This window comes from Leucoraja erinacea, chromosome 16 (assembly GCF_028641065.1).
Source record: "Leucoraja erinacea ecotype New England chromosome 16, Leri_hhj_1, whole genome shotgun sequence".
NCBI classification, from domain to species: Eukaryota; Metazoa; Chordata; class Chondrichthyes; order Rajiformes; family Rajidae; genus Leucoraja; species Leucoraja erinaceus.
The window spans coordinates 13,706,443-13,720,402 of NC_073392.1; positions in this window are offsets into that span (position 1 = coordinate 13,706,443).

Sequence of the window (13,960 nt, forward strand, 5' to 3'; positions counted from 1 at the left end):
TTAGGAATCTTGAGCAGATCAAGCAGCAATCTATGTAAAAATGAAAACCGTTAACTCTTCAGATTAGTGACGTGTCATCAGATCAGATATCAGTTCTGTTTTTCTCAATTTTCGCCTGGCTTGTTGAGTATTCTCAGCATTTTCTGTTTCGTTTATCCCAAATATGACATGTGGAGTGTTACTTGCTCCAAGTACAGTCACTGATATTAACTCAGAGATTTCAGGGAACTAAAACTGAACAGAGAGTCAACCTCCGGAGTTTAATTCGAAGATAGACACAAAATGCTAGATTAACTCAGCAGGACAGGCAGCATCTCTGGACAGAAGGAATGGGTGACCTTTTGGGTCGAGACCCTTCTTCAGACTAAAAGTCAGGGGAGAGGGAGGCACAGATAAGGAAGGTTTGAAAACGAAACAAAGAGGATGAGAATTAAGGAAAATGTAGAATTTATCAAGGAGAAGTTGACAACAAAGCATAGAGATAAAATTTAATCAGGGAGCCAGTCACACCGGATGGAGAACTAGGAAGGGGGAGGGATGGAGAGAGAGGGGAAAGCAAGGGTTATTGGAAGTTAGAGAAGTCAATATTCATACATGGGTGTAAGCTGCCCAAGCAAAATATCAGGTGCTGTTCCTCCATTTGCGCTGGGCTTCACTGTAACAGTGGAGGAGGCTCAGGACAGAGTATCTAAATTAAACTCAGTACGTGTAAGAAGGAACCGCAGATGCTGGTTTACACGGAAACAGGCCTCAGCCCAATGAGTACACGGCGACCATTGGTAACCCATTCACACCAGTTCCAAGTTATCCCATTTTGTCACCCACTAGGGGCAATTTACTGGGGACCAATTAAGCTAAAGAGCATGCCTTGAAGCTAAAATATTAGCTATAAAATATGAGAGCAGGTAAGTTTGCAAGAGATTTACAAGGAAAGTTTTTTGTTCCACAAAGAGTAATAGATCCCCACAATATACTGTCAAGGGAAGTGACGAAAGCAGAACCAATAGCAAGAAAGTTTAAGAAGCATGGAGATAGAAACATGAACTGTCTGGGAATGGTGGCATACAGAACACTACAGGCAGTAGGGTTTAGTTTTGATTGATCAAGGACATTATAGTCAGCAACCAGCATGGACTGAAGGGCCTGTTCCTCTGCTGTTTGATGCCCTATCAAGCTATAGAGTCACTATTCTAACATCCAGCAGTACAATCCTAAATGCCTCTAATTGTGAAAGATGAAGGCTTTAGACGAGGTAAAATAGATCTATTTAACTGGTGCCAGGACTGAAAGATTACTGATATTGGGAATGCTATAGATTGACTCTTGTCACATATACCTAGATAGTGAAAATGCTTTGTGTGCTGTACACATATATGATATTATTCCACTCATTTATGGTATGGTCTACAAATTATGCCATGCACGTGAACAATCATACAATGAGTACAACAAGTTGTGCAAAAAGAGAAACGAAAAAGTGCAGGATATAGTGTTAAAGTTACAAAGAAAGAGCTGGCAAAAAAATGCAATGGCCACAATGAGGTACATTAGAAGAATGGGAATACATCAGAAAAACTACAAGTTGGCATTGCTTTTAGTAGAACCGAAGATGGCCAAGAGATATAATAGTGGCGTTAAAAAAATCATGAATAGTTCAAAGTTAAATAAAAATTGAAAATTGTAGAGCTATTATGAAAAAGTGTAGATTAAGATTGAATTGTGGATGAACTAGAAATGGTGCGAGGTAATTTTTGTGTCACATACAGTGAAAGGTTAGGATCTAGAAGGCAACACCAGATGAAGTGATGGAGACAGATTAAAAAAACAAGGTACTAAAAAGGCAAATTATAAATACATGGATAGATCAGGGAGGCAGAGGTAGGGAGAGAGAAGCAGGAGGGTAGGACAAACAGAGTTATTTTTGAATGAAGATGGACTTGCTGGCCTACATTGGTGCACTTCTGTGATAGTATGAAAACAGGGTACCTGGTCCCTGACCTCCAACCCAAGTTTTGCCTATTACTAAAAAGATCATTATTACAAAACACCATTAAAAACTTGCATGAATCTGAGAAGATACATTTATATTAAGCGCTAATTATGTTCACAGCAAAACCAATTTCTATCCTTTTGAATTACATTCGTCCCAACAGTGTAAGTTAATATAATGCAAGATATGACCCAGTACCAAGATTCTGATGAGGATTATAAATTGCACACAGGAGTTCATCCTCTAATCTACATCATTACATTTTATATTATGTGCTCTGCAGGTAACAATTAAGAAATGAAAATGAAACATCAGCCCAAAACATTTATCCCATTTTTCCTCTCTACCCAAACCACTTATTTCCAACATTTCTATGTCTTTTCAAGTAGATACACTGCGAATCTGCAAAACTGGATCTTTAGGTTCACCGAGTGCATATTTCACCTTGAAGGATTAGGTTCCTTACCGCAGGAGACCATAATACTTAATTTAGCTCTGAAGTTACCTTGCATAAAGCAAAGCTTACTTAAATGCATATGGAGTGCAGTGACGACAGTCACATTTTACAGCTCCTAGCTTTTCTATGAGATATCAAGAACCTCAGAAACATTTAATTGCATTCCATCCTCTGTGGAAGCAATGTCTGCAGACAATAATACACAAATTACAAAAATGCGATTTAAGATGAGCTCTGTGAATATTACAAATAAATGCAAATTAAGTACTTATTAGCATATTTCACATAGCAAGGCAAACAATTGCAATCATGTTTCCTGTACGGAACCTAGCATGGTAGTCAGTTTGAGGGTTTATGCTTTTTGATTGAATTCCAAAAGAAATTATACATCAAAACAGTTCTACTGCAGTGCACCGATTCAAGCTCTTGGAAACATTTTTATTAATAAAGTCTTGATTCTTCCTGCTTTGGAATCAATTTTATTCAAGTTCTAGCTTTTCTTTTTGTTTCTATCAGATTCTTGGGCACATGCAAGTCCTTGTGACACTTCCTCACATACACCATCTCATCTGCAGTCTCCAATGCAGTGGTGGCACAGTGGCGCAACAGTGAAGTTGCTGTGCTAACAGCACCAGAGACCCAGGTTCAATCCTTACTGCGGGTGTTCGTACATTCTCCCAGTGACCTCGTGGGTTTTCCCTGGGTGTTCTGGCTTTCATCCACACTCAAAAGATGTATAGGTTTGTAGGTTAATTGGCTTCTGTAAATTGTAATATCTCCCTAGTGTAGGATAATGCTTGTGTACAGGGTGATCACTGGTCGGTGCAGATTCGGTGGGCAGATGGGTCTGTTTCCACACAGTCTCTGAAGTCTAAAAACTAAGTAAATGCAATCAAAGTAAATATACACCACTTCTCTCATAGCTGCTGGGACAGAATTACTCATTAATTCAGCATTAAGAGTCTCTCCAAAGAGATCGATCTCTTAGGTAGGCATAATTCCCCATGCCTTTCATGCATAGAACATGTAATATGGGAAAGTGTGTACAGCCCACGTGCCGTGGACGCTGCTTCAAGCTGTCAATTTTAAGCAGAGCTGAAGGCAGCTGAAAATCTGCCTTTGCAATGTGGACTGTGCACTGCGCATGTGCAACGCAAGCGGCTGTAAAGTGGGAAACGGCTGTAAAAGGACAGCGCCGCTGGCGGGAGGTTAAGAGTTCCTTTCAGTGTGTGGGGAGTCTGGCCAGTGGTAAAGTTGCGGGAGGGCAGGAGCGTTGAGAAGGAGGGGGTCGGGGATCATGCCAGAGCAACCAGCTCAAGAGTGGGTCAGCGGGCGCTGGATAACAGGACAGTGGGCGGTGGTGCTTACTCCATGTGCCAGTGCCAGTAACCTCAATTGGTCCCTTGTTCGCGCTGACACCGGAGTGTCCACTACCCGCTGTCCTGTTATCCATCGTCCGCTGACCCACTCCGCTCTATGATCTTTGCTCTTGAGCTGGTCCCCTCACTGTTCAGACGGAGAGCACTGCGGGCTCGAGCGGGCCGTCAGAAGTCGCTGAGGTCTCAGCAGCCACTCGAGCCACTTCCCTCCCCGGCCACAATGCGGTGGCTCCGCGCCCGGAGCGCGCGGCAGCAGTAAGCGAATGAGTTGCTGGCATGATCCCCGACCCGCTCCTTCTCAACTTTCCTGCCCTCCCCACAACTTTACCCCTGGCCAGACTCACCACGCACTGTGAAAGGAACTCTCCCGCCATTGGTCCCTTGAACTTGTATTGTCATTCAATAAGATCACAACTGATTCAACTTGTCCCGGTATGCTCCCGTTTTCCCCATCTCTCCACCTGCTGTCAACCTCCACCCCCCACCCATTCAGTAATTCAGAATGAAGGAGATTTGGAAGCCTTGGGCAAATTGAATTGTTACTTTCTTTATTTTTATTCTTTATTTTTACGGAGAGAAAAACAATCTGCGCATGCGCGGTTTTAAGATTTTTTTTAAAGTCGGCTGACTGCCTACCCCGAGTACTTACTCACGGCACGTGCCTGCTCCACAGTAATTCATTAGATGTGTAGTGTTCAGTTTAGTTTAGGGATAGACCTTTGAAACGGGCACTTTGGCCCACCGAGTCTACAGTGGGCAAAGTCACACATTCTCATTTATTATATTTATATTTATTCTATTGCGTCCGCTGCTCTAGATGTCAGCAGATCTATATCGGTGAGACCAAGCGGAGGTTGGGCGATCGTTTCGCCGAACACCTCCGCTCGGTCCGCAATAACCTAGCTGACCTCCCGGTGGCTCAGCACTTCAACTCCCCCTCCCACTCCGCCTCTGACCTCTCTGTCCTGGGTCTCCTCCATGGCCACAGCGAGCAGCACCGGAAATTGGAGGAACAGCACCTCATATTCCATTTGGGGAGTCTGCACCCCGGGGGCATGAACATCGACTTCTCCCAATTCTGTTAGTCCTTGCTGTCTCCTCCCCTTCCTCAGCTCCCCTGCTGTCTCCTCCCACCCTCCAGCCTTCCGGCTACTCCTCCTTTTCCCTTTCTTGTCCCCACCCACCCCCACCCCTGATCAGTCTGAAGAAGGGTTTCGGCCCGAAACGTTGCCTATTTCCTTCGCTCCATAGATGCTGCTGCACCCGCTGAGTTTCTCCAGCTTTTCTGTGTAACCTCATTTATTATATGTTCTTGACCACTTTCCTACAGACTGGGAGTAATATACAGAGGCCAATTAACCTGCAAACCCGCACATCTTGATGTGGGAGGAAACCCGGAGCACCCAGAGGAAACCCACAAGGTCACAGAGAAAACGTGCAAGCTCCGCTCAGACAGTCCCTGAGGTCAGGATCAAACCGGGGTCTCTCTGGCACTGCAAGGCTACAGCTCTGCCTGCTGCTCTATTGTGCCACTGTGATTTTGAACATCTAAGAAAGATAGTGTATTGTTTCTCTCCGGTGCTCGGATGCTAATCCAGGTAAACTGGTGCAGCAACAGGAAAAAATATTATTTGAATTAAAACCCCATGATCATAACACTAAACTTTATATACTGTATATATCTGTGGAGACAGTTTGAAACAGACTTCCCCAGCAGCACACTAAAACCACTTGTGTCTCTTACTCAAACTGGAATCACCAGGAGTTAATGAACACTGAGCTGACAGCAAGAACACTCACCCATGCCTAGAAGGGCCACCTTTTTAAACACAGAAGTTGATCCAAATGTGCAAGTGAGTGCAATCTATTTTCTACCGAGCATAAAATTCCAAATTAGATCAGAAAAAGACAGCCATGAACTTTTAAAACATGTCTTTTTGAGGCTAGTATGCATGTTGCATCTCCATTTACTTTAGCAAAACGGAGTCTAGATAATGATCAAATTTATATATCCAGTTTTGTGAACCCAATGCCAAAATGGCAGAGTGTTCAGATGTCTGAGTTTAAATTGTTAAAATATTGATACAATCAAATGACCTTTAATCTCATCACCGCCACAACCAGAAAAAAAGCACATCACATCAAAGCAAATCCTCCTACTCTGCAGTAATTTTGCATCTTCAGTCTGAAGATCATTCAGAAATCCAATCAATCTGTAACTGATGCTCAGGGCAAGAAATTAACTTTATAAACCAGGCACAGTGTGAGCAAAAATGTGAGAAAAAGGGCTTTGTGATATTACCCAAAGCCATTCTAATCATCGACACGGAATGATAATGTGATAAAACACAGGATTAAATGGCTAAATTCAAACGGCACTCTCAGACAAAAAACCTCCACTGAACCGTGCTTTTCAAAATGTACATGATATTGCAAAAGTCCAATATTCTTAACGCCATATTTGAGCCCAATGGGCTTGCTCCCTTTCAAGCACTCAGAAGATAAATCGGTTGCTCTTCTCAATCTCCAGGAAAATTCATAGCTGGTCATTGGCACAAATCAAATTTGCTCTATGCAACTTGAACAGAAATGTCACCTATCACTTCTAGCAACGATTAGAACCAAATCAAGGCAGGTTGGGGGGAATCAAATTTTGATACCCTCCTCTGCAAATCCTAATTCAAAGATATAAGAGCTCTTGGATGAATCAAATTATACGTTTACATCAAAAGCAAATTCTACAACTGGGTTGACACTTGGTAAGTTCTTATGGTTAGAAAGAAAGTAGTAGTCAGTAAAATATTAACAAAGGGAAAACAAAAACAACAAAAAAAATCACAAATACACAGCAAAAAATATATATAAGTGCAATCATTAAGGCTCCCTTGATATTTGGACCAGTACGTGGATAGGAAAGGTTTAGGGGGATATGGGCCAAACTCAAGCAGGTGGGAAAGTGGAGATGAGACATTTGGTCGGCATGGACAAGCCAGGCCGAAGGGGCATGTCTTCACGCTGTATATCTCTTTGAATCTGTAGAAGTAGATTCACAGTGAAAGGAAGGAACAGCAGATGCTGGCTTACACATAAAGCAGACACAAACCTGGAGTCACTCAGCGGATCTGGCAGCATCTATGGAGAATAGGAATAAGAAACGTCACCTATTCCTTTTCTCCAGAGATGCTGCCTGACCCCACTGAGTAACTCCAGCTTTTTGTGTCCATCGTAAGTAAGTTAATATTTTGGATCAAGATGCTGGTCGAGAATTTACTACCATTGCCATTCTCAACAGAAGTTTGCACTTGGCATGCTCGGTGGCAGCCTTCCATGTTGCGATCTGGCAAAAGGCAGCATGAGGGCAAAACAAGCCTTCCACTGAACATTGCTGGCTATCTGAAATAGTTCTGACCTACTTCCATTTCCCAAAGCAACATCCTCGCGTAGCTCTTGACAAATTTGAAGTGTTTCCATCTTTTTTATTTAAATTTACTTATTTATTAAGGAAACTTTGACAGATCTCAGAAATCATTAAATAAATTCAAACAATTAAAATGCTCGATGGAAGCATCCATTACACTAAATGGGATAAAGTAGCAAGGCAGCAAGACCTGGCACAGGCTGTTCAAACCAATTCTCACATCCATGTGTAATCCTGTAGGTAAGACCATCACAGGTGATTGACTGGACTGACACACAGTCCATGTTTGAGCAAATCTCCCAAACTCCCAAGATGATGACAGAGGAAAAGTCAGAGAACATTCCCCGACCATCTGAACAATTGTCTCAACCTGGAAATAATACAACCTTATCATTGTTTTGCACAAGTAGTGGATTTGATGGCAGTCTTGATCATAACCAAATGCATTAAAACCAAATTTTAGTCCTATATACAGCGCAGCAGTAGCATTGTTGCCTTACAGCGCCAGAGACCTAGGTTTGATCCCGACTACGGGTGCTGTCTGTATGTAGTTTATACGTTCTCCCCATGGTTTCTCCCCAGGTGCTCCGGTTTCCTCCCACACTCCAACGAAGTACAGCTTTTAGGTAAAATAAATTGTAAATTGTTCCTAGCGTGTTGGATAGTGTTTGTGGACAGGGATCGCTTGTTAACGCGATTCGCTGGGCTGAAGGGCCTACTTCCATGCTGTATTTTTAAATTAAACTATTCCATACAAGTTTCAAATACTTAGCAACAGAAAAATAGCATACTAGGCAATAAATGGCTGTGAAGAAGACAACAATCCTGGGAACATTTCTGAAACAGTAGGAATTGGGACGAGAAATATCACTTAGGAATGCAGCAGTTTAGAATTTCAGGCTTTAGACAGAAACTGAAATGACAGCCTCAAACTACACAGAGCACAACTGATTAATATTGCAGGAATGCAATTATTGTTAGAGGAAATAGACACAAAATGCTGGAGTAACTTTGTTAAAGGTAATGCATCTCAGTCAAAAACATTTAGTCAGCTATATAAGCATTCATCTTTAGTATTTCCCCCAAAATTGCTGTTTTTAAAAACAATTATCAGATCAAAACTTGTCCAAACCAATCTCAGTATTGTGACAGAAGTCCCACACGGTCACATTGTACTGCTTGATGCCAAGGGGCAGAGCGATGGAGGAGAAGGATGGAGGCAAAATAAACAGAATGTTTAGCAAGAGGGCAGAAGGGAAGCAGAATAGTACTATCCCGGTCCCGTAACATTCTGGTCAGGGAGGGTCATTGAAACCAAAAAATAAGTTCCTCTGGGAATGGACTCTGACAAGGTTGCTCTTTTTATTTGATAAACCCATTACTGCTGGAAATCTAAGCCATGCATGTCACAGGGAACAAATTTTTTCTCCATTCATGTCTGAATAACTCTGCAGGCCAGCATTAAAATAATTAAAATATTATAAACAGATAGTTAAATGTTAAAAGATTACATTATTACACTATTCACCACTAATGTTCAAATCCCTCGATTCCTGCTTGCAAATATTCAAGTTGCTAATATTTAGAAAGTAGGATTGTGTACAGTTCCCATTGCAGGAAGGATGTGCAGGCTTTGGAGAGGGTGCAATACAGATTTACCACAAGGATGCATGGATTATTAAGGAATTAGCTATTAGGAGAGTTTGGATAAATTTGGATGGTTTTCTCCAGTGTGTCAGAGACTGCAGGGAGACCTGATAAATGTATGTAAAATTATGAGAAGCATAGATATGGTAGACAGTCAGGTGAGAAGGGCAAGGTTTAAAGGAGATGCGCAGGGCAAGTTTATTTTTTAAACACAGAGAGCGGTGGGTGCGTGGAACCGTGTGCGGATGAAACGGAGAAGGACGAGAAGCGGAAGTGAAGAAGTGGAAGCCAAGACACCGAACGGAAACGGAGCCGAAAGGCCAAATAACCAAACGCACACGATGCTGAAAAGCCAAATAACCGAATCGACATGACGCCTAAAAGCCAAATAACCGAAAGGGAACGACATCCAAAAGCCAAATAGCCGACCGTACACTATGGCGAAAAGCCGCCGAACGGACATGACGTCTCCGGGGACAGGATTTGACAGACAACTTGCCAGCGATTGGACCCTCGCGTCCATCACCACTCTCTTTCCCCCTCTCTGCATTTTGCAAAGACACAGCATTTGCAGTTCCTTCCTATAGAAGAACCCTGGCCCAAAACAACTCCTAATCCATTCCCTCCACAGATGCCGCCTGGGTCGCTGAGTTCCTCAAGCATTCTGTTTTTTATTTAACTCTGAAATTGAAGATAGACACAAAAAGCTGGAGTAACTCAGCGGGACAGGCAGCATCTCTGGATAAAAGGAATGGGTGGCGTTTCGGGAAGAGACCCTTCCAAAAATCACAAGTACTCTTACTGACGAGAGTTCAGTTCAGTCTGAAGGTCTCCATCAAAAACATCACCCATTCCTTCTCTCCATAGTCACTGCCTGTCCCGCTGAGTTGCTCCAGCAATTTGCGTCTACCTTCGGTGTAAACCAGCATCTGCAGTTCCTTCCTACACTGTTCTAGTAAATCTTGCCTGCGCTCTCTGCCGTGTACAATGTTACAGTTGGTGTAAATATTTATGGAACCAATTTGGATTATCATTTTGTTAAATCAACCGAAAGTTCCAATCACACGGGGTTTTATTTTATATTCAAGAGAGTCCAAAAACAGTGAAGGAAATTAAAAATCCCCCTACTCTCCCGTCTCCCCCCCCCCCACCCCCCCCCCTCACCGTCTCCTGCCCCCCCCCCCTCTCCGCCCCCCCCCACCCACCCGTCTCCGCCCCCTCACCCCCACCCCCCCCCCCCCCCCCCCCCCCACCCTCCCGTCTCCCCCCCCCCCACCCCCTCCCGTCTCCCCCGCCCAGTGATGTGATGGACGCGGGGGTCTGGACCCATCCCTGACACGGTCTCAGACAAATCCCGTCCCCGGAGATGTCATGTCCATTCGGCGGCTTTTCGATGTCATGTCCATTATGTGTATTGTCCTTTCGGCGTGGAGTCCGTTCGGGTTCGTATACTTTCGGCGTCGTGCCCGTTCAGTTCAGTTATTTGGATTTTAGGCATCAGGTCCATTCGGTATCTTGGCTTCCACTTCTTCGCTCCGGCTTCTCGTCCTTCGATGTCCCATCCAGGTACCGTGCGAAACATGCTGCTATGGTGGTGATGGATGGAGATACCATTGGGGCATTTACGAGGCTTTTAAGATGCACATGGATGTGCAGGGAATGGATCACATGCAGGCAGAGGAGATTAGTTTAACTTAACATGGTGTTCAGCACAGATATTATGAGTTGAGGGGCCTGTTCTTGGATATTTCCTGATGGGTCTTGGGTGAGCAATGAAGCAGAAAGAATATAATTTGCTGGGACGTCAGATTAGAAATTGTTCAATAAACAATGTCTTCTTTGCACGACAGAAAACTGGGTTTATTAGGAAAAAAGGTTTAAAAGCCAATTGGAGCAGATCACTTATCTGTGTATTTTCCAAATGGAATATTTTCCATTTCCTTTCCTGTCTAAAGAGTTAAATTGCAAGTGCAATTAGAGTGATACCATTGACCTCTCTGCTGCAAACAATGAGTTTATACCTGGGAATTTTAAAGCTGTTCCAACTGGTACTTACACTGACAATATTGCCAAACCATAAACATTTTAATGGTTTGAAATTATTGCTGTGAAAGAGGGATAAAAAGAAAGTCTGTCAGTACAACATATAATTAAGTACCTGAAAAATAGAACTATACCAATAATCTTACAAATGAGATTATGGAAAAGGCATTTAAATGAATGAAGTATGCTCCCAAAAAGAATGACAATGCACCCAGAAAAAATATAGTACCAGGAAAATGAACATATTTATATTCAGATTATGAATTAACTGATTTAAACATCTGACTTTATGCAAATTGCTTTATACATGCTTAAAGTATTTTTCAAGATGATAATTTAAAAAAAATCATGATATTCATTAAAAGACGATAACATATGTATTTAAATCAAGAGTCAAAAGTGTTTTATCGTCCGATGTCATGAAATGCAATTCTTACTTGCAGCAGCACAACATATATTTAACCATCATACTCTGTCAACACTATAATAAAGAATTATCTCTCTCTTTATATAAATATGGACATACATATACATAGCACCTCCAGGTCTATGTAGATCGGAGCTTATTTGGAGGTTGAAGTGTGTAATAGCCTGATGGTTGTTGGGATGGAGCTGCTCCTGAACTTGGATGTTACAGTTTTCAAACCGATTCATTCTTCCCGCTGGTAGAATGATTGAAATGAGAGTGAACAGAGTGGTGTAGGTCTCTAATGATGCTGGTTGCCTTTGAGACAGAAACTTCTCTAGATCCCTTCAATGTTGGGGAGGTCAGTACCCGCGATGGACGGGCCAATGTTTACCACTTTAAAATCTTCTTCATTCCTGGGCATTTGATTTCAATAATAGGTGGAGCTTGGGTGATTACTCAATGATGTGAAATAGTTAAAGCATATTTATACCAATACAATAAGAGTGGCTAATAAAATCTGACTTATGGAAAGTTCTCAATGACCGAACCTTTACGTCACTCTGGGACTGCATTCACATTGGTTATAATCTGCCAACTTTACTAAAATGCATGCACATGCACTATATATATTTGAATTGAGATCGGAATTAAATATTGTCCACAATTAGAACTCATGGTTTTGCCAATCTTACAAAGAATCATGCATATTTCATTTTTCTAAATTTCAATTTGCTTATAATACTTACTCTTAAGCAAATCCTTTAACATAGGATTCAAACTAAGGTATGATCAATTGTAGCTTCCAAGAAACAAATATTCTTGTGGATACGAGTCCAAGACAGTGTACAATTCGCCATTGTGATTTCATGAAAGTACAGCATAAATGGAGCAAAACCTCAATCTTGTCGTCCCAACTCCCATGCAATCAAAGTCAATGTTCCATTCGCTTTCCAACAGTTTACCTGACCTGCATTACTTTGTACCAGCGATGTATCATTCTCCCCCCCCCCCCACCATCAAAAGGGAATAACCTCACATATCCCCAGTTTATAATTCATCGGTCATCTTCACACCCAAACACAAAACCAATCTATTTCTTTTGTTGAGTCTTTAATCCTTGTCACATTTCGATTCCCGAACTAGCTTTGCGTCATCCATAAATCTCAACATTACTCTATGTCTTCTCATCCTTGTCATTTCTGTCAACTGATGTCTGGCTGACTCGGCTGCTTTGCCCTTATTTTTCCTTTCCCTTTCTTGAATATCAAAAATGCATTTGCTGCCTTTCAATTTCGAAAGACCATCAGAAATATTCACTTCCTTTGTAACAGTATCATATCCAGGAGTTATCATATGCATTTCTATTCTTTATTTATGGTTTCATTATAATTTATTTTTAATAATATTATCTATTTTATATCCCTGACTGATAGGAAGCCATTTTGCCATGATGATGATCTCTGGTGTTTTCACCATGTATCTAATAGTTTAAAAAAAAGAACTACATGTCCATAGTTTGTCAAGAAATGGTTATTCTTGTGGACTTCATTTCTCAATGGAAAGTATACTTGTTGAAAATTCTGAAATATTACTTCATGTCAGCTATTGTTTATTTATTGCCAGGCTTATACTCTCATTTTCCAATTTATCAGCCAAACTGTTCCTTTTACCAAGAGAATTGACTTTTTGATCACAAATATATCTCCTGTCTGAATTTTATCTTTCACTTAATATAAAATGTTATCATATTGCAAGGGCTACTCGAGGGAATGACAATGAAATTACTAATTAACCTCATCTCATTATGCAAGACAAGCTCTAAACTAAACATCCCCTTGTTGGATCCATTTGGTATTGCTCCAGGAAAGAAATGTCCCCAATGCTTTCGATGAACTTCATCTCCAAAATGTTGCCAATTAGATTTGTCCAAACTACAAGAATGAAGCTCTCTCATCCCCCCTCCCCCCTCCCCACTCCGCCTCTCCCTCCAATCCCCACTACCACCACTAGAATTATGTTGATTTCTTCCCCTTCTCCCTTTATTTCTGGATTAATGCTTCTTGCAGTGGTAGAATTAAAAGTTGAGAAAACTTCAGAGTACTCCCACCACTGTTCGTCATCCCTTATCTCAGTTATGTCCACACAGAAGGTATATTCTTAGCCAAGATGATTCCACATTACAAACTGTTTATCACATCTACCAAATGACCAGCTGTTTATTTTATTTGTTCTTTCTCAACGTACTACAATGGAATACCCAAATGTTAACCAAGTACCTACAGTGGCAATAGATCAGACCCATATTCCCTCCGTTTGAGATTTTTATTCATCATTAATCTGGAGATTCTCATGTGGAATGCTCCATGTTTTAATTGGCCTCAGCTCCACAAACAGAACTGCATCCTAATACTGATTGTAATCAGACCACCTTTGCGATGAGATGGAAATAGCAATTAGTAGTCAGGACACCATAACACAACTCTCCTATTCTTTGAATCATGCCATTTGGTCTTCTTTTACACACTTGTTGGGCAAATGAAGCTCATCCTAATGTCTGCAACTTCAATGGTATAACTTTCCCTCTCAACAGGTGATGCCTTATTTTTAGTCAAATAGG